This window comes from Sapajus apella, unplaced genomic scaffold, assembly GCF_009761245.1.
Source record: "Sapajus apella isolate SASKATOON/1434 unplaced genomic scaffold, GSC_monkey_1.0 scaffold16, whole genome shotgun sequence".
Taxonomy (NCBI): Eukaryota; Metazoa; Chordata; class Mammalia; order Primates; family Cebidae; genus Sapajus; species Sapajus apella.
The window spans coordinates 31,783,006-31,807,555 of record NW_022436956.1 but is presented as its reverse complement, the minus strand read 5'-3'; the positions used below and the strand labels follow the sequence as shown (position 1 = coordinate 31,807,555).

At 37.5% G+C, this 24,550-nt stretch overlaps 2 long non-coding RNA genes across 3 annotated transcripts in view; one reads left to right on the top strand and one right to left on the bottom strand.

The window, feature by feature from the left end:
- LOC116556405 overlaps positions 1–24,550 on the top strand; it is a 400,504-nt gene that overhangs the window by 331,358 nt on the left and 44,596 nt on the right. The gene's annotated exons all lie outside the window — the stretch shown is intronic.
- LOC116556408 lies at positions 10,538–22,009 on the bottom strand. Its single transcript, XR_004270981.1, has 2 exons — positions 21,961–22,009; positions 10,538–10,600 (listed from the first exon to the last, which is right to left on the bottom strand). It is a non-coding gene; the product is annotated as an uncharacterized LOC116556408 (long non-coding RNA).

Sequence of the window (24,550 nt, the reverse complement as noted above, 5' to 3'; positions counted from 1 at the left end):
CCCTAAAAAGTAAACAACTTTTTAAATTATCAAGCAATGTGCAAATGTGCTTTATCATAGCTCAGGATGGAATAAAGTTCTAGACTAGTGTAGACACAATTAAGGATTTGAGTCCCAAACATGGAGGCAGGGATATCTGTTGTTCAGGTTACTTGGTTATTTAAAAACAGTGATTGACATTTTGACATAACCATTTTGACAACAGATTTGTTCAGAACACCCTGCTTTATATGCTGGGTAGTATAGAAGGCATAAAGAAGGAGACAGTAATTTTCTAAAAAGCAGGTTGGGTAAAATTCACAGAGGATTTGGAATAATATTTACGTGAGTTAGCATTTAGAAAGTGGAAAAAAAAGATTTTTGAATAGAGTTATATGACAGGTGCCATGTTAGTCACTAGTATAAAGTGACACTAGCCTTGTAAGAGTTCACATTCCAGTCAAAAGCAACAGGTACACAGATAATTTCCATATAGGTAAATGGAAACATAGGGTGATATAATCAGTGGTATGTCAAAAATCTACCTCTAGCAATAGTGTGGGCACTGGCTGGACAGTAAACAGAACCTAGAGGCAAGGAGCCCAAGTAGAAAGCGGTTACACACAGCAGGTCCAGGCAAGGGATCAGAGGATCAAGGAATGCCCAGACGGAAATGGAATCAAGTGCACAGGTAGAAACATTCACTTAGAAAAAGAGTTTCACTTCTTCTGAGACAGGCAAGAGAAACAAGCACAAGCAGAGATACAAATAATCATATTACCTTTTATATTTGCACGTTTTAAAAATCATTTTCACATTTTGATTCAACAGGCTCTTCTCTTTCACTGGTTATGATAGAAAGTATTCAGACCAGTTATTCAGATTCCAAACCAACAGCATACTTTTTTATTTATTTAACTCCAATATGGCCCCGCTGTGGAAAGATGAAGCAAACAAGAGTTAACCAGGATGTTTGTTTGTACTTAGAAAACTATAGGTTAGATTCCCAGAGGTCTTGATTTTGCCAGGAACCAGAACCGCTGTCATTATAAAATTATGAAACTAAATAGGAAAGCAAAATGAAGGGTTCTTTTCGGGAGGAAAGGGGAGGAAGAGGCACATGCCAAAGCAGATAAAAGGTGATACTTGCCAAGAATTCACTATCTGTAGGCAGCTGTTCAGCTACCTCTGAACAACTCATGAATCAATTTCCTGTATTCACTGACATTCATTCATTCATTTCTCAAATATTTTTTGAATGCCTACAATGAACCAGAGATTCTTCTAGGTGCTGAGGGTATAGCAGTAAACGTAATAAACCAAAAAACACTCATCCTCAAGGAGCTTACACTTTAGTAAGGGAAGGCAGATGACTAAAATATAATAAATATGTGAGATGGTGGTAAGTGCTATGGGAAAAGCATGGATGGGTGGAGGGGATGGATGGTCATTGCTAGGGAGAGTAGTGTGCAGAGAAGACTTCACTGAAAAGTTGACATTTCAGTGAAGACCTTAAGGAAGTTAGACAGTGAACAATTAATATTTCTCTGTTACCTAAAACTCAGCATGTTTAAAACTATATTGATTATTATTGTTCTCAGTGATGAGAATCAAGGAACCCCGTAATCCCAGTGAAAGGCACCAGCACACACTGGTCCCTCAAGTCATCTTAACCTTATCCTTCTCTATTAGCCCCCACAGTTGATTACCAAGACCTCTCAGGTTGACCTCCTCACTATTCCTCTGTTTTACTCTTTAGTCCCAATCCATCTCAACCTGCCCAATTACATTATCCTCCAGAACTCTCTGCCCAGTCTTGCTCCTCTCAAATCTATTCTCTATGTCAGAGACTCTGACTGAACCTGTTCTACCAAAATTATAAACCTGACTATGCCATTCCTGGCTTGGAACACATCACATCTCTTCATTACCTGGAGGGTATCTTCCAGACCATTTAGCATGACAAATGAGGCCCTCTTAAGATCTGACAGGCCTTCTGAAATGGTTTGGCTCTGTGTCTCCATCCAAATCTAATGTCAAATTCTAATTCCTAGTGTTGGAGAAGGGGCTTGGTGGGAAGTGACTGAATCATGGTCATTTCCCCCTTACTACTCTTGTGGTAGAGTTCTCGTGAGATCTGGTTGTTTGAAAGTGTGTGGCACATATCCTTTCACTCTCTCTCTCTCCTGCTTTGACATATGAAGGCATGCTTGTTTCCCCTTCATCTTCTGCGATGATTGTAAGTTTCCTGAGGCCTCCCAGACATTCTTCCCATATAGCCTGCAGAACTGTGAGTCAATTAAACCTCTTTTCTTCATAAATTACTCAGTCTCAGGTAGTTCTTTGTAGCAGTGTAAGAATGGACTAATACACCTTCCTATTCTTCTAAACAGTTAATCATTCCTTTCCAACACACAACATGTTATTCTTTTACTCCTCCTTGCCTTGGCTTATGCCGTTCCCTCTGTCTTGAATGTAATTCCCCATTGTTCTATGTCTGGCTAACTGCTAGGTGTCTTTCAAGCTCCACTGGAGTACCATTTCTTCCAAGAAGTCTGATCTCCAAGGTAAAGTTCACCTCCTCTTTGCATACTTCTATACAGAAGATGGTGTTGTTATACGTAGGTATGTCTATTTCCTCCCACAAGACTAAGCAGTTTAAGGGGAGAATGGGAATTTACACATCTTTATATGCCCTAGTATATTCCCTGTTAAAATTTTCAAGTAAACTAATTTAAAGATAAGGGTCTTGGAATACAGGAAGTGATTATAATTTAAACCAAAGTCTAATGCTATTTTTCTGCTTGTAATTCTATCTACAGAACAATAATCTTGAAGCTGTAGAGTGGTTTGTTCTTCCCGATGTAGGAAGAGGGAGAAAATGCTGTTCACCAACATTCCTCTTGGGGTCTAAGCATAAATCATTTTGTGGTCTGAGTGTGGGCGGTACTGCTCTGTTCAGGACGAGGAAGAGATTTTCTTGTTGATCCCAGAATCAAGATTAGAGTGGGTAAGCATTTAAGATTGAAATAGGAAAGAGAACAAATGGAAGCCAGGAGTTACAGAGGGATGCAGGTGTTCACTATGAGACTCTTGGGAACTATTCAAATATCATTAAGCTCATAAAATCCTCAGTGGGTGCATAAGTGGATTTTTTGTGTGCATGTGTATGTGTATGCATGCATGTACAAGTGGAGTGTAATCTGGGAAAAGGGCACTGGTTTATGTTCAGTGATGAGAGGCAGAAGAGAGACAGCATACAAGGGTGCAGGACTGGAGACAGAGAAGACCATAAGCAAGCGAGCTGTCATGGATTTGCAGCATTTGGTTTATTTTAAGCAAGATAGGCAATATGATTTGAGGTATTGCATGAATCTTAGAGTCAGAATGAGGTGAGTTTCAATTCTTGGTCCAGCTTTCACTGGGACCTTGGGCCCAATCGTTTAACATGTCTAAGTCTGAGCCTTTACTTACAGAAAGGAGATAAATAATGCTGTCTTTCGTTTTCTGTGGCAATTAAGTGCTCAATGCATTGTAACTGTTGTTAGTATAATTGTTGTGTTTTAGGAAGATGTGTCTGATTGTGGTGCTAGGGGTGGGCAGACACCAAGAGAAATAAAGATAAACTGGCCAGAGGATATTCTAGCAAAAGAATACAAGAGCCTGGATGCAGGAAATAGTGGTAGAAATGGAAAGAGAAAAAAAAAAACTTTGAAGGATAAAACTCAGCAGGTTATTGGATCAGCATATCTGAGAGAAGGGAGGGTCTAAGCTAGAGCAAAGCTTTGCACTACAGTAAGTGCAACATTAAATAGTGATGCCACTGCTTCCAGCCACACCACTCTCCTCTGTGTTCTCAGAACATTCCACTCAGTGCCCACTCTCTGGAGCACCTGCTGTCTCCCCTATACCACCTGAGACCCTAGGCCTTGACTCAAGTGCTTTTTCACCAGGTGTCTTCCCTGATATCTCAAGTCCAGGCTTCAATTTTCTTTCTCCAGCCAGCTACTGCACCTCAAGTCACTGCAGCATTAGGTGGTTAATTATACTTCAGTCCTGGAGGTTTTAAATCTGACTTGCCAACTAAATTTCTTGTTCTCTGCAGTCAAAAATCAAATGTCACTCACTTTTCTATCATCTCAGCCAGATGGTCTACAGCTGCTCCCTGTTTCTGTGGCTGATTCTAATATTGGTGGCTTCCTTTGTTCTGGATCTTCATACAGTAAGTGGAAGTAAGAATGTTAATCACTTTTTATGAGGGCCCTATAAGAAACAGAGAAAGTTTGAGAAAGGTAGTAGAAGGATCAGGAGACCGCTGAAAGAACAAACAAAATCAACCCGGTACAAATACTATTTTATGTTCATTATTATATTCATCATCATCAATACCACCATTAACATTTACTGAGCATCTCACATATTCCAGGTACATGGATCTTTTCAGTTAAGCCTCAGAGTGACTCCATGACATGGGTACTATCAATGTGCCCATTTCACAAAGGAAGAAATGGAGACCAAAAGAGGTTTAGTAACTTCTGGGTATCAAACCTGGTAAGTGATGGAAGACAGAAATTTTAATATTATCCCAGAGCTACTGAGTTGTTCTAGTAACCGGATTAAAACAACTGGATGGGGGAAACAAGGGGGAAGAGCATGGGGTGGTAGAAAGTACACTAGGCTTAGAGTCAGGAGACAGTAGTTTTGGTCCTGAGGGAGTTAAGATCTTTAGACCTATTTTCTTCATCTAAAAAACAAAGGGATTACACTAGATGACCTGTAAGATGGATTTCACTCCCAGGTTTTGTGCTAAAAACATCACCTGTTTCTTGATGTGATAAGATGCGTAGTAGCATCACTTTTAATATAGACACATACATTCTAAGGGGTTATTGGAATTATTAGAGGCAGGTCATCTAGGAAGGTCACATGGAGTTTTGAGGGGTATTTTGAAACAATAAAGGAAATGGCATGACATAGAGACATAAGGAAAAAATTCAGGCTAGGATATGGTCAGGAAAATGACTAAAAGGAAGGAGTGAGTCATGTGCATAATTACCTAACTAGCAACTTTGCCTGGCTGCAGGGGGAGGTACCATCACAGCAGGAAATGAGTATCATTAGTCAAGAAAGGACCAGGTGGTGGTCAATCTTGCAGGCAACACAAAGCTGTCTAAAAATTAGTCAGTGGGGAAAAACCAACAAGTTTTTTCTTTTTTTTTTTTGAGTTTGTGCAGACAAAAAAGGACTAGGTGAATTAATTTTTTATCCATTAATTTATTATCCAGGTATAATAGGAAATTTATAGCTATCTTTTGAAAAGGAAAAGTATGGAATAGGGAAGTTATTCTGTCATGACATTCTAAAAGCCACCTGAGCCAAGTAAAATGTTTTGGGATATAAGAGTTACACTTCCTCAGAGCATGCTTATAAGTGTGTGCGTGTGTGAGTGTGTGTGTGTGTGTGTGTGAGAGAGAGAGAGATTGAGATCTAAATGTGGTGTGTACATAAATGTAAGAGGAAATTGTGGAGGTCTCTGTGTTAAAGGGTTGGCTTCTTTTAAAGTGATGACTGGCATATTTTTAAATTTTATTCCCATAATGTAAAATGACCTAGCTAACTTTCCAAATGTACTGCAAGTTCCTTAAACTTTGTTTCACCTTTCTGAAATCTTAGTATTCAGGAAATGGATCTTATCCAAGAGGAATAAAATTTGTGAATCCTATAAAATTTGTTGGAAGACAGTTGTACTTCTGAGTCATTTGAAAAGAGTAGGGCTATTTCCATTTAAAACCTTAATTAAATTATTACATTTGATAATAAACTAGATAGCATAGTCTTATTAGATTCAAACATGTTTTTTCAAAAAGTACATCATGAAAAGATTTATTTTCTATTCTGTTTCTGAAACTCGTTTTTCATCATTATAAAAGTGACAAAAGGCACACCTAAGTTTTAATATTTTCACTGAGTTTATAAGAAGATCCCTAGGCAGAGCTAGAGGGCTAAACTGGAAAGGCAGAAAGGAGAGGGAGCCAACTTGAGTGTATATTTGCTATGTGTCAGGCACTATGCTGGACACTTTATGCACATTTATTTTATGTAATCATCATGGCTCTCTGACACGTGAAAACAAAGCCTTTGAGTTGCTTGCCTGAGTCCTATAGCTAGTCAATAAAAACAGAAGGATGGAAACTCCAGCATGCCTACCTCCAAAGCCTATGTCCATTCTACCAGCAATACACTCATACTATCGACTGTCCCTGTTTTGCTTCTCAGGTAGGAGGAAAGGGATTCCTATCTGTTACAAAAATCCCTTGGTGTTAGAAATTATTTCTTAATTTATCGGTATAATTTACAAGGGCTGTTTAGGATCAATTCCACTCAACTTTCTAATTGGCTTATTTGCTACCTTAGGGTAAGGAATTGGGGCAAGTAATCTTAAAATAGATATTCAGAATCAGATATCTTCTTATCACTGCCATTGTTTCTATCCTGACCCATGCGGCAATTATCTCTCTTGCCTAGATGATTGCAATAGGTTTCTAACTCATTTACCAAATTTAGCCCTTGTCTCCTTTTCAATTTATTCACTCAGTGCAGTAGCCCAGATGGATCCTTAAAAGTTTACATCATAAAACTCTTCTACTCAAACTGTCCAATGGTTTGCTTTCTATATTGCCATAGTAAAAGCCAAAGTATTTAACGCATAAAAGACTGTATTTGATTGGCCCACAGACAGCTCTTTGATCTAATATACTGCAGTTTTCCCTACGATAATCTTTCTTCTCTGCCACAAAGGTCTTCAATTTCTAAAATAGCGATCATGCTTCTGCGTCACAGCTTTTGCTTGTGGTTTTTCCTCTGCCTAGCACACTCTTCAAGACATCTGCATGGCTTGCTTCTTAAACTCTTTCAGATCTTGCTCAAATGCTAGCAGCTAAATAAGACTTTTCTTACGATCTAATTTTAAAATTGTAATCCCCTCCTCACATGCATCCTAGCCATCCTTTCCAGATGTTTCCCCATAAAACTATATTATTTACCTATTCTTCATCTTTCTGACTTACACGTGAGCTCCATATTGTTAAAGAATTGTCTATTTTATTCTCTGACATATTTCTAGTACCTAAAACAGTGTTTGATCCTTGGTAGGGACTCAATAAATTGTTATGGTATAAAAGCAAGACTTTATTCAACAATCTTCAATGTGTGTTTACTAATCACCAGGCACCATTTTAGTCTCATCCCTGCTCCTTAATAGCTGTTTTTCTTAATCACTTAACTTTGGTTAGCCAACATTTTAACCATTTGCAAAACAATGATATATAGTAGCATAATTTCAATTTGTCAATTTAACAATAAATACATTGAGCAAGTACCGTTACATAGACAAAGAACTAAGCCTGGTCTGTTATAGGTGGCAGCAGATTTAAAAAAAAAAAAAAAAAATGAAAGGACAATGCTTGGTCTTCAAAACATTTAATTCTAAGAAGAGGGTCAAAACAGAAGTACAAATGAAATATTAGGGGAGTTCAAAGAACATTACATTTTATTGGATAGGCTTAGGACAGGTTTTGTGGTTTATTTAGTTATCTCATGTGAGTCTTGAATGGCGGTTGAGATTTTGAAGAGGAATGTGTTCCTGATGAAACAAATAAGATAAAAATGAAAAGAAATGGATAGAAACAATGTAAGATAAAAGCATATCTCATTGAAAAGAAACAGAGCTCATAGAAGGAGAGGTTACACTGTACTTTAAGAAGGTATACACATTCTCAGGAAAGTACAAAAGACAATATATCTATATTAGCTAGAAGTTTTTCAATAGCAAGTCTCAAAAACTCATCTCATTGGAAGGAAGGAAGGAAGGAAGGAGGGAAGGGAGAAGGAGGAAAGAAGGTTGGAAGGAAGAAAGGGTAAAGAAAGGAAGGAAGGGAAGAAAGAAAAAAGGGAGGGAGGGAGGGAAGGAAGGAAAGAAGGAAGGAAGGAAGAAAGGAAGGAAGGAAAGGGAAGGAGGGAAGGGGAAGGAAGGAAGGAGAGAAAGGAAGGAGAGAAAAAAAGAAAAGGATAATTCATGCAGCTCACTGTCTCATGATGCCCAAGAATGGCTTATGAACAACTTGAACTCAGTTTTGAACACTACCTGTCTTGCTTCTACTTTTCTCCTCTGGCTTCTCTTAGTGAATTGGTTGCATTCTTTTTTGTTGCGCGTAGTCTACTCTGGTGTTCAATCCATGTGTCACATTCCTGCAAAATTATTTAACAGGTTACTAAAGCTATGGCTTTTAAGCACTTTGGAAGAAATAAGGGTGGACTGGAAGATAAAAATGGTTCACAAACAAAAGTTATGCCAAATTCAGTACACTTCAGTTTTTTGACAGGTTTATTAAGCTTCAAGATTGCATAAATATCATAGGGTACTGAAGTCTCTCAGGATATAAAAATATGCCATGTTTAGTTTGCTGTGTTAGGCCTTTTGTGATCTGGCCCTGAGGTAGTCCAAAGTCTTCTCCCACACCTCCCCTTGCTATACAGAATGTTATCTGTCTCTCCCACTAAATAACTAAAATTGAGGGTAGAGAATATGTCATTTTACCATTATAGTTCTATCATCTAGCAAATGTTCTAGCCTTTGGCAGGCATTTAATTAGTGCATCATTTAATCAATAGATGAATGAATTACATCTTGAAAATTAAAATTATAGTATGTGGTCTAAAGGAGAGTAACAGATTTTGGTTGTTTCTGGGTAAACAACTTTATTGGAAGTATGTGTAGGTTTATATTTTTATATTTAAACTGTAGAAAGGTCTTTAGGTGAGGGCCATAAAGTTTGAACCTAGACACATGTTTTTCAACATTCCTGTCAATGATTCAGATGGTGAAAATGGAGAAGTATTTATTATATTATCCAGCAAAGTTCAAAGGGATATATATAGAATAAAAATAGCAGTAATAAAAAAAATTTTGTCTATAGATATTAAAAAATCAAGATGAAATTAGAAATAGAAGTCCCTGCATTAGAGTTCAAAATCTACAGTAATAATGAAGACATAAGACTCTTATTATTGACAGTATTTCCAAAGGAGGAAGAGACTGCATATAGAAATGTATTTCAGTTAATTGCCTTCATTTGTAGTTGCTATGGTTTGAATGTCCCCTCCAAAATTCATGTTGAAATTTAATCCCCAGTTTGACCACATTGAGAGGTTGGGCCTTAAAAAGGTGATTGGATCTTGAAGGCTCTGCCCTTACAAATGGATTAATCTATTCACAAATTAATGAATTCAAGAGTTAATGGATTAATGGGTTTTCATTGGAGTGGAACTGTGTATTTTTAAGCAGAGGAGAAGAGACCTGAGCATAGCATGTTAGCACATTTGCATGTTGGCAGGCTCAGCCCCCTCACCATATGATAGCCTGTGCAGCCTCAGGGCTCTTCAGAGAGTCCCCACCAAGAAGGCTGTCTGGACCGTGGACTTCTCAGCCTTCATCGTTGTAAGAAATAAATTCTGTTGCAAAACAAACAACAGAAAGCGAACTAAGATAGTAATCCTATGCGTTTTATCTTCATATTTTAAAATATTCAGGAAGGGATTCAACAGTAGGTTGCCAAAGGAATTAATGGCACAAAATAGTGAAGAATCCCTGACCTACAGGCTCTGCTTTTTTTTTTAAAAAAAAAGAAAATGGTTTTATTGGGATATAATTCACGTACCATAAAACTTGCCCTTTTAAAATGTAAAATTCATTGGTTTCTAGTACATTAACAGAATTTAAAATATTTTAATCATCCCAGAAAGAAAAACTCAAACCATTAAACATTCATTCCCCAGTGCACCTATCCCATCATTTGGCAACCATTGATATATTTTTGTCTCCACAGATTTGCCTATTCTGGACATTTCATATAAAAAGAATCAAACAATACTGTTGTGATTTTTTGTGACTTTTTTTTCAGTGTAATGTTTTCAAGTTTCATCCATATCCTCAGTTTTTTATAGCCATATAATATTCCATTGTATTAGCCCGCTGTGTTTGTTTATCCATTCATTAGTTCAGAGACATTTGGGTTGTTTCCATTTTTTTGGCTATTATGACTAATGCTGCTATAAGCACTTATGAACAGGTTTTTGTGAACATGTATATTTTTATTTCTCTTGGGCAAATACCTAAAAACAAAATTGTTGGGTGATATGGCAACTCTATGTTTAAGTTTCTGAGGAACTGCCAGATTGTTTTCCAAAGTGGCTGCACCATTTTACAATCCCAATAGCAATGTATGAGTGTTTCAGTTTCTCTGCAACCTCTTTAACACTTGTTATTGTCTTTTTTTTTTTTTTTAATTATTGGAATACTGGTGGATGTGAGGCAGTATTTCATAGCTTTGGTTTGCATTTCTTTAATGTCTAGTGCTTTTGAGCATATTTTTATGTGCTTATTGACCATCTATATGTCCTCTTGGGCTAAATGTCTGCTAAAATCCTTTGTCTATTTTTTAAATTGAGTTACTTATTTATTATTGAGTTGCACATGGTTTTGTTTTTTTTTTTTTTTTGAGACGGAGTTTCGCTCTTGTTACCCAGGCTGGAGTGCAATGGCGCGATCTCGGCTCACCGCAACCTCCGCCTCCTGGGTTCAGGCAATTCTCCTGCCTCAGCCTCCTGAGTAGCTGGGACTACAGGCACGCGCCACCATGCCCAGCTAATTTTTTGTATTTTTAGTAGAGACGGGGTTTCACCATGTTGACCAGGATGGTCTCGATCTCTTGACCTCGTGATCCACCCGCCTCGGCCTCCCAAAGTGCTGGGATTACAGGCTTGAGCCACCGCGCCCGGCACATGGTCTTAATATATTCTAGATAAATTCCCTTATCAGATATACAGTTTGTAATTTTTTTTCCTAATCTATGGGTTGTTTTTTCCTTTTACTTACTCTTCTTGGCTGTGAAATCTAATTGAGACTTTTGACAATGTTGCTGTTATAATAAATATAGAGTCTGGATCAAAATATAACTGTTCTCTGCTAGTCTGGCCACTCTGGAATGTTGAAATCAGTTCATAACACCACTGTGTAGAAAGCACACATAAAAAATTAGGTATAATCTTCCAGGGTGGAGCAAGAGTCTGAAAACCATTCCACATTTTATATGAGGAGAGAATTACTAGCAGAGTATATTTAGCACAGAATAAGGACTCTCCAGTTACTAATGGATTCCCAGGTAATCCTTTGGGAGAAAAAAGTAAAATAAATGAATGCCAAAGAAAGAGACATGTTGGCATCTGTATAATAAAGGAATTATAAAAATCAATTCAAGATGGATTAAAGACTTAAATGTAAAACCCAAAACTATAAAAACCATGGAAGACAATCTAGTCAATACCATTCTGGATATAGGAATGAACAAAGATTTCATGACAAAGACAACAAAAGCAATTGCCACAAAAGCAAAAACTGACAAATGGGAGTTCAGCCTGGGCAACACAGTAAGACTCTGTCTCTAAAAACATTTTTTTTAATTAGCCAGGTTGGTGGTGCACATTTATAGTCCCAGCTACTTGAGAGGCTGAGGCAGAAGGATCACTTGAGCCCAAGAGTTTAAGGTGTAGTGAACTATGATCACATCACTGCCCTCCAGCCTGGTCAACAGAAAGAAACCTTGTCTCCAAAAAAGAAAAGAAAAATCCTTAGCTAGTTAGCTACTAGGTTATCAGTCTTTTCCTTATTAATTAATTTGGACTCTCTATGTATTATAGTATTAAGGAAATTAGTCATTTATCTGAATGAGTTGCAATATGTTAATGTTCCCAGGTTGTAATTGTATTGACTTTATGTTTTTCTCTCATGGAAACTTCTAAAATTGTTTGTGGTTGAATAAAATATTTATTTTTAATGGATTCTGAGATTGGTTTGAACTTAGAAAAACCTTCCCTATTCCAAGGTAGTATTAAATATCATCCTATGTGTCTTCTAGTGTTTTTATAATTTTGTTTTTCACATTCAAATCTTTCTACCATCTGGAATTTTCTTTACGTAGTGTTAGGAATTCCGGTATTTTTATCCAGATAGCTTCCTAATATGTTTTATTGAACATAGATAATAGATGAATTTCATAGTCTTGAGTATAATGCTTACAAGTTATGACAGTACCTGTAAGAATAGCAAATACATAGTGGTTTCATAGCAATAATAAAAATTGTAACAACAACAACAATAATAATAGTTATATTTACATGGTGCTTAGTATGTGGCAGGCATAGTTCTAAGCATTTTATGCAAATATTACTGGATAATTATCTCTAATTCCAAGAATTGGTTAGGTTTACAAAATTATGCAAGAATTCAGATCTTTCCTGGACTCTAAGATGGCTTAGTTAGAATATGGGTAAAAACAGCAAAATGTCTCATAGTAATAGTTGGAGAGAGCTCCAGGAATTGAAATACTTTATTCATTTTCCTGCTCAATAGTTCAGTTAGTATTTGTTGAGTACAAGGCTTTTCAGTAGGGAAATGGGATAAAGACCAGATCTGATCAGGCAAGACACCACAATTACAGTTTTTATGTGTCATGCATATTTAGCCACCACACACCAGAATAACCAGCTGGCTCCACTCTTATGGTCATGCATACATTATGATTGGTCAATGGCAAAGCTATATTGGTTGTTAAATAATTTAAATAGCACTATTGTGCTAAGTACTATGGTAATTCTTTACATGTATTGAAAGCATATTTACATGTATTGAATACAGGTATTGAAAATGCATCTTTACATATATTGAAAATGCTTCTCTGTATGTTTCTTCATAGCATTTTCTACAATTAATTTCATGTAGCTTACAGTCTAATGTTGCAGGAAGATAATCTAATTTACATCATTCACATAATTAGATTATCTTTTTGTAACATTAGACTGTAAACTACATGAAAGCTGGAGCACAAAACTATTTTGCTCAACATTGCGCCTCAGTATCTAGCACATAATAGATGGCTAATAAATGTTTGTCAGATGAATGAATTCATAAATAGTCCTAAAATCAAATAGATCCAATTTCTAATTATTTCTCTGCCTCATCTTGCTGTGTGACTTTGAGCATGTTTCATAGCTTCTCAGTGCTTTAGTTTTCTTCTGTAAACTGACATAATGAATATTACCTGGTAGAGTTGCAATGAGGATTAAATGAAATAATTTATTGTCATAATCACCATTATCACCACCATATTGAGTTCTTGTTATATACCCAGGTTCTCTCAGACCTAGAAAAAAATCTCCTTGTGGAATGCAATCCCTGCACACACTCATGCTTGAAAAGCCAGTCCTGAGATAGTGTGCAGGCTTTCCCCTAGCCTTGTGATTCAAACTCTGGCATTCAAAATCCACCAAGCCACAGAGTCAGAAGACAGTGAGAGACCAATTATTTTTTTTACATATGTGTTCTCATTTTGCCTATCGTGTTTCTCTGAGATGTTTAAAACCATGGTGATAGACACATATTGTATATAATAAACATAAGGTAGCAGAGCACCTGCCAAGCAGGTATGAACAGTTTTAATGGACACTGTTCATTCTTCCCTGAGGGCTTGTCATTCACTACTCTTTAAAACTAGATGAGCAACTCATGGGATATAACCTTGCATCTGTACTTTAAATGCCTTAAGATTTACCAAGATGAATTAGCAGCCAGTTTTTCTCTTTTTCTTCTTCTTCTTTTCTTTTTTTTTTTTTTTTTTTTGAGTCAGAGTCTTGCCTTGTCACCCAGACTACAGTGCAATAGTACGATCTCGGCTCATGTAACCTCTGCCTCCTGGGTTCAAATGATTATCCTGCCTCAGCCTCCAGAGTAGCTGGGATTACAGGCGCCCACCACCACACTCAGCTAATTTTTGTATTTTTAGTAGAGACGGAGCTTCACCATGTTGGCCAGGCTGGTCTTGAACTCTGACCTCACGATCCACCCACCTTGCAGTTTGTGGTTCAGTGGTAGAATTCTCATCGGGCACGCCAGTTTTTCTCTTTTCTCTTCTACTGTGAGCTTGATGCTGTCTTCAGGTGCCTTAAAATCTACATAGAATCTACTCTCACAATGGTAATGTAATAGTAGACTTTACAGTGTCTTCAAACAAAGCTAAAAAGTACAGTTTGGGGAGTTGCACTGGCATGTGCTTCTGGGGAGGCCTAAGGAAGCTTTTACTCATGGCAGGAGGTGAAGCAGGAGCTTGCACATCACTTAGCAAAAGCAAGAGCGAGAGAGAGAGAGTTGGGGTGGGGGAGGTGCCACACATGTTTAAATGACCAGATTTCATGTGAACTCAGAGGGAGAGCTCACTTATCACCAAGAGGATGGCCCAAGCCATTCTTGAGGGATCTGTCCCCATGATCCCAACACCTGCCATGAGGCCCACCTCCAACACTGGGGATTATATTTCTACATGAGAGTTGAGTGGGGACAAATATTCCCAACTATATCATGCCCTCAATCATATTTAACCTAGACAACCACAGGAGCCTCCTCAGCTGGTCTCCCTGGATCTGGTCCATTCTTCCTCTAACCCATTCTCTTCATTGATACTGAAGTGATGATTGCAAATGCAAATGTTATCATGACCCTTTACTGTCCCAAATTCTTTAACAACTCTCCAACCACGCAGAATAAAATCCAAAGTCCTTCTTGCTATGCGCACTAATCCTTGTCCCACCATTTTTGTCACTGTCTCACCCTTGCACACTACATGTCAGCCACATTTAAACATTCACTGCTTCCTGAGCACACTATGATGTTGTATCTTGCTATGTCTTTGCAGGTGCCCTTTTCTTTGCCTGGAATATTCTGTCCTTTCCTGTCCTATATATCTAATGCCTAATCATCTTCAAAGACCCTGCTTAGGTGTCTCCTCTTCTATGAAATCTTCTCTGATTTATCTGAACTGTAGTTGATGACTCCCTCCTTTGTTCCAGTGATGAAATATATAGTGCCTCTTCCTGCCTTTCTCATTATGTGGCCTTTTTAAAAATGTCAGTGTCTCTAGCCACACTCAGTTTCTCGAAACTGTGTTTTTTTTGTTTTTTGTTTTTTTTTGAGACGGAGTTTCGCTCTTATTACCCAGGCTGGAGTGCAATGGCGCGATCTCGGCTCACCGCAACCTCCGCCTCCCGGGTTCAGGCAATTCTCCTGTCTCAGCCAGGACTACAGGCACGCGCCACCATGCCCAGCTGATTTTTTTGTATTTTTAGTAAAGACGGGGTTTCACCATGTTGACCAGGATGGTCTCGATCTCTTGACCTCGTGATCCACCCGCCTCGGCCTCCCAAAGTGCTGGGATTATAGGCGTGAGCCACCGCGCCCGGCCTGAAACTGTGTTTTTTAAACTCTTAGATGCATCAAGTTTTCTCTGTACCCCTCACCACCACACTTGCCAAAACCATCATCATCTCTTATCAGAACTACAGTAGTCCTCCCTAATCTCAGGTGTCACCTTTCATGGTTTCAATTGTTCATGGTCCAATGAGGTCTAGAAATATTAAGTGAAATAGTCCAGAAGTAAACAATTCATAAGTTTTAAGTTTTGGGCCACTTTGAGTAGCATAATGAAATCTCTTGCGCTTCCATTTCATCCTGCCCAGGACATGAATCATTCCTGTGTCCAGTGTATCTATGCTGTATACACTACGCACCCACTAGTCACTTAGGAGCCATCTCAATTATCATACCGAAAAACATAGTATATATAGGACTTTGTACAATCTAAGGTTTCAGACATCCAATGGGAGTCTCAGAATGTAGTCTCCATGGATAAGGGAGACTACAGTATTGCAATAGATTCCTAACTGGTTGTTTTGCTTCCACTATTGCCAACTTACAGCCCATTCTTCATTTTGCAATTGTCGTTGTTGTTGTTTGCTTTATTGTTTTGTTTTGTTTTTAAGATGGAGTCTCACTCCAAGCTGGAGTGCAATGGTGCAATCTTGGCTCACTGTATCCTCTCCCTCCCAGATTCAAGCGATTCTCCTGCCTCAACCTCCCAAGTAGCTGGGATTACAGGAGTCCACCACCACACCCAGCTAACTTTTTTGTAATTTTAGAAGAGAAGGGGGTTTTACCATGTTGGCCAGGCTGGTTTCAAACTCCTGACCTCAAGCAATCCACCCACCTCGGCCCCCCAAAGTTCTGGGATTACAGGCATGAGCTACCATGCCCGGCTGGTGTTTTTTTTTTTTGTTGGTTTTTTTTTTTTTTTTTTTTTTTTTTAATGCATGCTGATCATGTTACATATATACCCTTCGTTTCTTAACATATGTTAGAGACTCCCCATTTATGTTAGGGTAGAAACCAGAATCTTTAATATGATCTTTATGGCCCTCAAGACCTCCCTTGCCTCCTCTTGTGCATGTGTTCCCTCTCCATTTGTCTCTCTCATTTTGCTAAAACAACTACTTCTAGTCCCTGGAACTTACCACACAGAGGATTTAGATTGTTCTGTTGAATGAAAGTAAGGCCAGTAAAAATATTTGACCAGGTGAGTACCATGATGCAAGCATACTGGAAAGGAGACCAGATATATTGATTGATCAGATAAATTCTGTGTGACCGGCCAGAAAATCGGTGCAATAATCCAGGGTGTGACTTGTGTGATGGCGGTGCACAGAAAAGAGGCAGGAAGAGATACAATAGACATTTCAAAGAAAAACATCCGCAGAATTGAATGTCTAGCTGGTTGTGAAGAATGAAGGAGAGTGCTGCAGAAGAATGTTTCCTTGATGAGAACAAACTGGAAGGGAATTTAGTTTAGGGGTTAAGAAAATGAGTTCTGCTTTACACTTGTTAAGTCAAATTGAAGGAGAGCTGACCAAGGGAAATGAAGTCTTCATGTTAGCTTGTTTCGAGCAAACCATAATTGGTTTCTCGATAAACGGGAGAAAAAGATCATTAATGTCCACTCCCAAGTAAAAAGAACAGAGGATAAGCCTCGCCCCTTTCAGGTAAACGGGGACTCTTTACAGAGCCCTTGGCTCCCACTCTGGTCCATATCCTCCACTTAAAGACTGGAAGGACAAAGTAAGAATAATTCTGAGCAGTATTTCTCTTCTGGTGTGGCAGATCTATGAGTTCTCCTCACTCTCTGTCCTGTGACTAGCTGAGCTGGGACTCTGTAGCCCACCTTCAAATCGATCTTCTTGGACTATACTCCTCCTCCTTGAGGAAAAATAGCACATGTTGTCCCCTATGAAAAAGTGTGAACTCTTTGAGGCAAGGAATTCATTTATCTTTTCAGAAACCAGCATAGTGTTTGGCATGTATAAAATACATTAAATAATTAATGAAAAGATGACTTAATTTTAAGAGTTTTTGTGGATACAGTTACTGCTTTCCTTTAATGAAAGCCAAAGATAGGCATCGCTGAGTAATAAGTAGTTTATGTGAAGACTTATGATAAACAGATAAGAGTTGAGGTGTTTGCTATGCTTGTGAAGACATAGCTGGAGAGTTAGGCTATTTTGGATCTAAATTACTTACCAGCAAAACGTAAACAGGAAGAAAGCAGCTAGTTGCCTTTTTGCATGTTGCAATGACAGGATTCAGACATCGCTTAGAAAAACAACTGACTGCAAATATTCTTCTGAATAAGCAAGACTGGATGCTGGGGAAAGCTTTGAAAACATTTTATACTGGAACTTTTCACAACTTTCTCAATCTTGGAGGTTTTAAGAGAAATATTTTATGTGGTCCTTGGTCTCTGCTTACAAAATATGGCAGCCTATTCTTGAATAAAAAGAGGTGTTTCAGGATATCTGGTAATTGAATAGTGGTTTGCCTTCTTGACTTTTTAAAATATATAAATTAAACTGATCACAAAGCCATTTTTGATTTGGGGCATCAATAAAGACCTATTCCTTAGCATTCTCTTCTCTGATTTCTATTCTTACTTATCCTCCAAAGAGACATTTCAAATGTCAAGAATGATATTCTTTTTTTTTTTTTAAATCAAATCCGATAGCTCTTTTTTGGTTTTGTTTCCCATGATCTTGTATAACAACCTGCTTCTTCTTGAACTCTCCTCTGTTCCAATTTTCAAGACATCACTACTCTAGACTCTGCCTACCTCCTTGGTAGCTCCTCAACTCACTACTGTGAGCTCTTCACTGGGCTCAGTTTTGACTTCCGGCCTCTTCTCTTTACATTCTTCCCATGAAAGCTCATCCACTCAAGCTTCTGCTCTTCCTTCTCTGCTATGTGGATGCTCCCAAATTTGTATTGCTGTACAGTCCATGCCTTCATAGGACATTGCCCTTGGTCGGCTCTCCCTCAACTTGACTTAACAAGTGTAAAGCAGAACTCATTGTCTTAACCCCTAAGCTAAGTTCCCTTCCAGTTTGTTCTTATCAGGGAAACATTCTTCTGCAGCATTCTCCTTCATTCTTCATAACCAGCTAGACACTCAATTCTACAGATTTTCTTCTTTGAAATGTCAATTATATTTCTGAATGAGTGAAAGCATTCCTGCTTTTAAACAAAAGAATCCAGCTCAGTGTTTCAATCATAGCAATGACTTCATTTTTCTTACCTTCTGAGGAGAAATTTCAAACTAGGGATATCTGCTAAATCAATAAGACGTGTTTGAAGTTTTCAGCAGCAAATCCCCAAGGTTGCCAAGAAATTAGTTCTGAATCTGAATTTACTGTATATATCGCTTTGTTATAAAACACTTAGAGTTGCTCATTTTGAGATGTCTACATAGACAGTTTTTCTTCTGACTCCCCAGAATACGAATTAGGTCATTCAGTATTTAAATATCAATAATGACCATGATGATGCCATAGCAAATTTCTAAAGTTATGCTTTTTATGATGTTGTTGATTTTAAAGGTTAAATTTCATTCATCCACTGTACATTTTTAATGTATGAGTATTTGAAATATCATGCCTATAAATTTCTCCAATTTTTTGCTTTCAATTAGTAGTCGCCATACAGGCCAACAGCGCTATATGGTCAAGGGCAGGGAAAGAAATCATGTGCTATCTTCTTGGTAGAAAAATGCTAGAAAAGTCAAGTACACTAGGAATTACCCTAAAATGAAATTTTGAGCTCACCTGGGGCTACTTGCTTTTACTTACATCCTAGAAATTTGCCACGAAGATTTGGGTCAGTGGCTGTTTTGCCTTTCTCTGGTTAAATGACCGTAGAAAACTTACATAATATCCTAAATCTTAGTTTTCTCATTGTTTCTATAAAACTTATAGTATCACCCACCCATTTCACAGAGTTGCTAAGGAAATCAAGTGACTCTTTGTGTAAGTACACTGTGTACACTGTCAAGCACTTCGCAAATCTAAGTCCTATAAATATTAGGCTGGTGCAAAAGTTATTGCAGTGTTTGCCATCGAAAGTCATGGCAAAAACCACAGTGATTTTTGCAGCAACCTAATACTTAATTAGCCACGTAGTATCTCTGTTAGTGATGCCCTTGGGGGTGGGGTTCACAGCCATTTACTCCAGTGTCTCAGGACATTGTTGTGTGTGTGTGTCTGTGTGTGTTTTATTTTTATATACTTAGGGTGTATAAGTTCAGATTTCTTGCATGCATATATTGCATAGTGGTGAAGTCTGAGCTTTTAGTGCACCTATCAACTGAATAGTGAGCATTGGATCCAAAAGGTAATTTTTCAGCTCTCACTCCCCTTCTACCCTCCCACCTTTTATAGTTTCCAGTGTCTATTATCCACTCTGTATGTCCATATATACCCATTGTTTGGCTCCCACTTATAAGTGAGAACATGCAATATTTGGCTCTCCATTTCTACCTCTCAGCACATTGTATTTGCATCTCTTGCTAAACAATAAGGACAGCCCTCTGTGGGTGGGGTCTGAGGAGCATGGCACAGGAAACTCAAAAATTCTTATAATGCGTCATTCATTGTAGTTAATTAAGACCTGAGTATTGTAGTAGTACTTCAAATACTACAAATTTATAACCTATAATTGGAGGTTAAAAATTAAGTTTCTAGTTTCAAAAGAGATTCAGTGATTACTTAAGAAAAAATGTACAAAAATAATCATTGGCAGAAAGCTTAGCGGACGTAACACTGCCCAGAAAGTGAGGAAACCTGTGTAATCTTTCCCTCTCATTCCCTGGCCCTCGGGTTTCAAGATCCTCAGCTGTAAAACCAGGTTGGCCTCATGTTTCCTTCCAACTTGGCAAGTTCCATGATCTCAAATGAGCAAGCATCTAACACTTCTGTCTGACATTGCCTAAATGTTCCTGGGAACTAGCAGAGCATGAAGTGGTTTCATGCTCGGTTGGGAAATATAAAGATGGGTCTGTTAATTGTGGCCAGGAAAACACATCGCTTCTAACACAGAAAGAAGACAGAGGGTGTGGAACCAAACCAGAGCAGTGAGCCTGAATCACCAAACCAAAATGATTTTCCTCATTCAAGATAGAAGCCAAGTTGTTTGAGAAAGACTTACATAAGTGGTTGTCACTCTACTCTCTGAATTTTGCTTTGTTATATTGATTGCTTCTCCTAGACCGTCTGGAAAGTGAAGGTAAAGAATCCCAACTCGTAGTTCAGGCTCTTTCCAGAAATTTTTGCATAAGCCTAAATAATTCACTTATCTCCTATGGGCCAAAATGTCTTCAATTATAAAATGATTGAGTTGAACAATGAATAGATTTGCTAATAATTTGGTGAAAAGCAGATGATTATTTATCGTGTTAGAGAATATTGTAGGTGCCATGGATATAGGAGCAAAAATTTTAAAAATCAAGCAGATATATTTGCCTTCTTGGAGCTTAAATTATTGTTAAGATGGCAGCAAATAAACACACAAAAAGTAAAACACAGCATGTCAGATGGTGATAAGTGCTATAGAGAAAAAGGGCAAGGAAGAGACTTAGAAAGCCCACGATGGGAGTGGAGATAGAATGGATGCCTGCAAATTCCTGAAGGAGGAGAAGTAAGCCAAGGCTATCAAAGAGGAGAGCTTTCTCACAGAGAGAACAACAAGCATCAGTAAAGCTGGAACCCTGTGGACAGTAGGCAGAGAGTAGGAAATGAGGTCAAAGGTTTAACAGGGGACAGATCGTATAGAGCTTTGTAGGACATTGGTTTGTACTAAGGTTGAGAAAGGAGAACATTGGAGAATTTTGAGTAGTGAAATAACTAAACCAATTTAGGTTTCAAAAAGAACATTCTGATGCACTGTGGAAAACAGACAAAAATAAATCAGGGAGATCAATTAAGAGGTTATTAAAATAAAGTAAGATGATAGTAGCTTGTATCATGATGTGATAACTGTGCAGGTGGGGAGAGTGGTCCAATTCTGCATATTTTCAAGATCCAACAGGATTTGTTGATGGATTAGATGAAGAGAAAAAGGGGAGTCTTGAATGACTATGAAGTTTCTTTGCCCTGAATAGCTGAAAGATGGGGTTGGCATTTACCAAAATGGGAAAGACAACAGGAAGAGAAGGTTTATTAAGTTCAAGATGATAGATATACGAATAGAGATGTTAAAAAGTTAGTTGAGTATCCTAAAGTTTAACAAAGAGAATGTCAGAACTGGAAATATACATTTGGGAATCTTCAGTGTTTAGATGGTGTTTAAAGTGATGAGGGTGGAAGAGTTCACTCAGGACGAAAAAGAAGATAGAAAAGAGTTTTGAGGATTGAGATATGAAGCACTCAAATATTTAGTGGTTAGCAAGTCAAGGAGGAATCAGCAAAGAAACCTAAGACAGTTGAGCTAGATAAGAGAAAAACCAGGAGAGTATAATGTTATAGAAACCAAGTTTGAAAAAAAAAAAAAGGCTTTAAAGGAAGAGAAATTAATTGACTGTGTTTAATGCTGTTGATAGGCCAAGTAGGACAGGAGTGATCATTGGATACAACACTGTAGAGGTATTTATTTATTTATTTATGAGTTGAAGTCTTGCTCTGTCACCCAGGTTAGAGCGCAATGGCAGAATCTCGGTTCACTACCACCTCCGCCTCCCGGGTTCAAGCAATTCTCCTGCCTCAGCCTCCTGAGTAGCTGGGATTATGAGCACATGTCACCATGCCCAGCTAATTTTTTTTTTTTTTGTATTTTTAGTAGAGACAGGGTTTTTTATCATGTTGGCCAGCCTGGTCTTGAACTCCTGACCTCAGGTGATCTACCCTCTTTGGCCTTCCAAAGTGCTGAGATTACAGGCATAAGCCACTGCACCTGGCCAAGGTCATTATTAACTTACGCAAGAGCTGTACCAGTAATAGCCTTACTGAATTCACTTCAAAAGAAAATTGGAGAAGAGAAATTGGGGATAGCTGTATAGATGACTCTTTCAAGGAATTTTGCTATATAGTAGAAAGTAGAAAATTGGAGCAGGAACTGGAAGGGAAATGATCAAGAGAGGGTTTTATTTTTAAGATGGGTGACTATACATCATGTTTCCCTTCTGCTAGGAATAATCAAGAAGTAGTAGAGAAAGAGGAGGAAAAAAGGAAGGAAAGAAGGAGAGGAGAAGAAGAGAGGTGGGGGAGGGGAATGGAAAAGGACAGAAAGTGAGGAGACCTGTATGGGGTCTGAGGAGGAAGAAGAATAAAGGAAGAGAAATGAAGGAAAGTAAGAAGGAAGAAAGATAAGGAAGATTAAAAATGATGCACTGAAAAAGAAAAAAGAGATGCAAATATATAAAATAAAAAATGAAAGTGAGCATATTACCACCAACCATACAAAAATAAAAACTATTAAAGAGAGTACTATAAACAATTGTACACCAACTAATTAGATAATCTAAATGAAGTGGGAAAATTCCTAGAAACATACAAATTATGTAAACTGATTCAAGAAACTGTAGAAAATTTTGAGAGACCTAAAACAAGTAAATAGATTGAATCAGTAATCAAAACCTCCCAATGAAGGAAAGTCTGGGACAAGAAGGCTTTACTGGTAAATTTTACCGAGCATGTAAAGAAGAATTAACACAAGTCTTTCTCAAATTCTTTAAAAAACAAAAGAAGGAAACACTCACTCTTTCTATAAAGCAAGCATTACCCTGATACCAAAGACAGATAAAGACATCACAAGAAAGGAAAATTACAGACCAATATCCTATGTGAATATAGACGCAAACATCCTCAACAGAATACTAGGAAACTGGAATCCAACAACATATTAAGAATATAATGCACCATAACTGAGATTTATCTCAGGAATGCAAAGGTGGTTAACATAAGACAGTTAATCAATATATCACATTAATAGAATGAGGGGGTGGGAAACTACATGATCATCTCAATTAAGAAAGAAATAGCATTTGACAAAATTCAATATCTTTTTATGACAAAATCTCTCAGAAAATTAGGTATAGAAATAAATTTCCTCAACATGATAAGGAGCATTTATGAAAAACCCTCAGCTAACATCATAGTTAATGATGAATGACAAAGTATCCCCCTTCTAAAGTCAGGAATAAAACAATGATGCCCACTTTTACCACCACTACTCAATAATTTACTGAATGTTCTAGCCAGAGAAATTAAATGAGAAAAGCAAAGGTATTAAAATTGGAAAAGTAAAATTATCTGTGTTTACAGATAACATAATCCTATATCAAGAAAACTTCAAAGAATACACAAGAAAGGTACTAGAGCTAATAATTATCTAATTAAGCAAAATTGTAGGGTGCAAGATCAACACAAAAATTAGTTGTTTATGTACACCAGCAATGAATAATCTGAAAAGGAATTAATAAAACAATTTCATTTATAATAACATCTTTTCTAGTTTTTAAAAAATGATACTTGGGGATATAGATAATAACATCTAAAAGAATAAAATACCTAGGAATAAAATTTAACCAAGGTGAAAAAACGTGTATACTGGAAACAACGAAACACTGCTGAAATAAATGTTAAAATACCCAAATAAATGGAAAGGCATCCCATGTTCATGAGTGTAAGACTTAATATTGCCAAGTCATAAGTAATACTCAAAGTAATTTACAGATTCAGTGCAATACCTATCAAAATTCCAACAGGTGTTTTTACAGAAATGAAAGAACTAATTCTCAAATTTATATGGGATTCTAGGAACTCCAATTAGCCCAAACAATTTTGAAAAAGAAGAGTGAAGTTGGAGGACTCAAACTTTCCAATTTCAAAATGTACTGCAAAGCTACAGTAATCAAAACAGCGTGGTTATGGCATAAAGATAGACATATAGACCAATGGAAGAAAATTGAGAGTCCAAGAATAAACACATACATTTATGGTCAATTGATTTATGACAAAGATGTCAAATCTATTCAATGAGGAAAGCACACTCTCTTAAATAGGTGATGCTGAGACAACTGGATTTCCATATGAAAAACAATGAAGAAGGACCCCTACTTCACACCATATACAAAAATTAACTCAAAATAAATCAATAACCAAAATATAAAAACGAAAAATTATAAAACTCTTAGAAAAAAATAAGGGTAAATCCTCATGACCATGTATTTGGCAACAGTCTTAAATATGACACCAAAAGCAAGGGCAATAGAAGGAAAGATAAATAAAGTTTCATTAAAACTTAATACTTTTGTGCATC